Consider the following 3,609-nt stretch of genomic DNA (forward strand, 5'->3'; position numbering starts at 1 on the left):
CTGGATTACATATGAACGCATCAGGACTTTTGGGAGTTGGTGGCAAAAATGTCTCATTGGTGACAACACTGTTTCTGATGAGTTGTACTCGTTGGCCAGGGCACGATCGTTGACTTTATTAACTTACCAAGGGTACGAGATAAATGGAAATACATTTTACACGATCGCCCAAGATCAAAAGAGCACCAACCAAAACAGCGGTGTCGCTTTGATGCAATGGATGAGAATGGGAAAAAGGACACATACTATGGTTGCATAGTGGACATATGGGAACTTGACTATTGACATGATTTCAAGGTCCCTTTGTTTCAGTGCAAATGGGTCAATCTGTCAGCAGGCGAGGTACAGATAGACCCACAGTACGGAATGACAACGGTGGATCTGAACAATCTTTGGTACATAGACGAACCATTCGTCCTAGCAAATGATGTGGCGCATGCTTTCTATGTGAAGGACATGTCTACCAAACCGAGAAAAAGAAAATATAAGGCAATGAATATATCATACGATGAGCCAAAGAGCCACATAGTTCTTTCAGGAAAAAGATACATCGTGGGATTGGAGGGCAAGACAGACATGTCTCAAGATTATGAAAAGATTCATGAAATTCCTCCCTTCAAGGTCAAGGCTGACCCAAGCACCCTGTTAAACGATGAAGATTATACATGGTTACGGTGCAATAAGCAAAGAACACAAGCGAAGAAAAAATGAAGAAATGAAATGCCTTTTGTAACCGTGTCAACTTTTCAAAAAAAATTTGTATGAAACCCTTTGTAACAGATGAGTTTTCGTATCCATGTGCTAAAAAGTTCATAAAAATGAAATCCCTTAGTAACACATGAGTTTTCGTATGAAACCCTGATACTTCGAAAGAGATTGTCCATTTTGTACACGAAGTGCATCCAGTTTTTGTCGTAACCCTCTCAACTTTTTAGCACATGCTATGCGGGTGAAATGATGATACCATGCCAACATTCAACCTTTTCACAGTTCATTTGTAGTGCTTTTCAATTTCATGGTCATTTAGCTAAAAAAGCAGTAAATGCATGAAACATACAAATTGAAGTCAGAAATTGTTGAAAATTGATGAAATGGCTTTGAATGGTGCATTTTGAACACACAAAAAGTTTGGAGTTCAAATAAGTTCATAAAAATGAAATCCCTTTGTAACAGATGTGTTTTCGTATGAAACCCTAATATATCGAAAGAGATTGTCCGTTTTCTACAAGAAGTGCATCCAGTTTTTACCGTAACCCTCTCAACTTTTTAGCACATGCTATGTGGGTGAAATACTGATACCATGCCAACTTTCAACCATTTTCAGAGTTCATTTGTAGTGCTTTTCAATTTCATGGTCATTTAGCTCAAAAAAGCAATAAATGCATGAAAAATACCAAATGAAGTCCGAAATTGTTGAAAATTGATGATGTGGCTTTGAATGCTGCATTTTGAACACACGAAAAGTTTGGAGTTCAAATAAGTTCATAAAAATGAAATCCCTTTGTAACAGATGAGTTTTCATATGAAATCCTGATACATCGAAAGAGATTGTCCGTTTTGTACACAAGCGCATCCAGTTTTTGCCATAACCCGCTCTACTTTTTAGCACATGCTATATGGGTAAAATGATGATACCATGCCAATTTTCAACCTTTTCAGAGTTCATTTGTAGTACTTTTCAATTTCATGGTCAGTTAGCTCAAAAAAGCAGTAAATACATGAAAAATATCAAACGAAGTCAGAAAATCTTCAAAATTGATGATGTGTCTTTGAATGGTGCATTTTGAACACAAAAAAGTTTGGAGTTCAAATAAGTTCATAAAAATGAAATCCCTTTGTAACAGACGAGCTTTCGTATGAAACCCTGATACATCGAAAGAGATTGTCCTTTTTGTACACGAAGCACATCCTGTTTTTGCCGTAACCCGCTCAACTTTTCCAGCACATGCTATGGGGGTGAAATGATGATATCATGCCAACTTTCAATCATTTTCAGAGTTCATTTGTAGTGCTTTTCAATTTAATGGTCGTTTAGCTCAAAAAAGGAGTAAATGCATGAAAAATACCAAATGAAGTGATAAATTGTTGAAAATTGATGATGTGGCTTTGAATTGTGCATTTTGAACACTCAAAAACTCTTGTGTTCAAATAAGTTCATAATAATGAAATTCCTGTGTAACACATGAGTTTTCGTATGAAACCCTCATACTTCGAAAGAGATTGTCCGTTTTGTACACGAAGTGCATCCAGTGTTTGCCGTAAGCCTCTCAACTTTTTAGCACCTGCTATGTGGGTGAAATGATTATACCATACCAACTTTCCACCTTTTTGAGAGTTCATTTGTAGTGCTTTTCAATTTCATGACCATTTAGCTCAAAAAGCAATTAATGCATGAAAAATACCAAATGAAGTCACAAATTGTTGAAAATTGATTATGTGGCTTTGAATGGTGCATTTTGAAAAAAAAATTGACCTAAAATAAAAAAGAATCACTAAAAAACAGTAAGTAGGAACAAAATAAAATAAATAAAGTTAAAAAAACAAAAATAGATTTTTTTTGAAAAAATGCCAGCTACTAGGCCTGCACGGCCTGGATACGACTAGAAACCCAACCAGGTGGTTGGGCCAGGATTCCCTCCCGCAGAAGGCCCAATAGGCCCACAGGTAGTGACAGATTAGGCCTAGAAGCCTCCACTTGAGAGGAGCTCGACAGGGTGTGCGCAACAGCGCTTATAAACCACTCGCGAGCTCTCTCGGCTAGCTTGGTCGGACTAAAAATTTGGCCCAACCAGCACCACACTCTGGTCCCGGTTGGTGGCTTCAACCACAACCAATACCTAGCTTTCGTCCCGGTTGGAGCCACCAACCGGAACTAAAGGTCTCTTCATCCCGCCCTTTTGGGCTGATGAAAATTGATCAGTAGTCCCGGTTGGTAGCTCCAACCGAAACCAATACCACCCTTTCGTCCCGGTTGGCACCACCAACCGGTACTAAAGGTCTCTTTTTCCCACCCTTTTGGGTTGATAAAAATGGACCTTTAGCCCCGGTTGGAGCCACCAACCGGGACAAAAGGTTGGCATTGGTTCCGGTTGGACCCACCAACCAGAACCAAAGGTGTTCGCATATATGGTAGGACATGTCAAAATTTCCACCAACTCCCATTTCCCCCCGTTCTCTTCTCTCCTGCAGTTGAGAAGAGCCCGTCGCCGCCGTCTCGCGTCTCCTCAACGAGCACATCCTCGCCGTCGCCTTCGCCCCCGAGCCCGTCGTGGTCCCGAGCCCATCGCTGTCGCCGTCGCCTCCAAGCCCGTCGTGGCCCCGAGCCCATCACTGTCGTCGTCGACCCCGAGCCCGTCATCGCCCCGAGCCCGTCATCGCCCCGAGCCCATCGCCGTCGTCGTTGCCCCAATCCCATCTCTTTCACCGTTGCCCCCGAGCCCATCGCCGTCGCCGTCGCCCCAGAGCCCGTCGTCGCCGCCCCAAGCCTGTCGCCGCCGGCCCGTGCCTCCTTCCCGAGCCCGTCGTCGTCGTCGCCCGCGCCACCCAGAGACCGTCGTCATCGCCCGTTACCGCCCGGAGCCCGCGCCCGTCCCCGCTGTCTTAATCAGG

Source organism: Hordeum vulgare, chromosome 1H (genome assembly GCF_904849725.1).
Source record: "Hordeum vulgare subsp. vulgare chromosome 1H, MorexV3_pseudomolecules_assembly, whole genome shotgun sequence".
NCBI classification, from domain to species: domain Eukaryota; kingdom Viridiplantae; phylum Streptophyta; class Magnoliopsida; order Poales; family Poaceae; genus Hordeum; species Hordeum vulgare.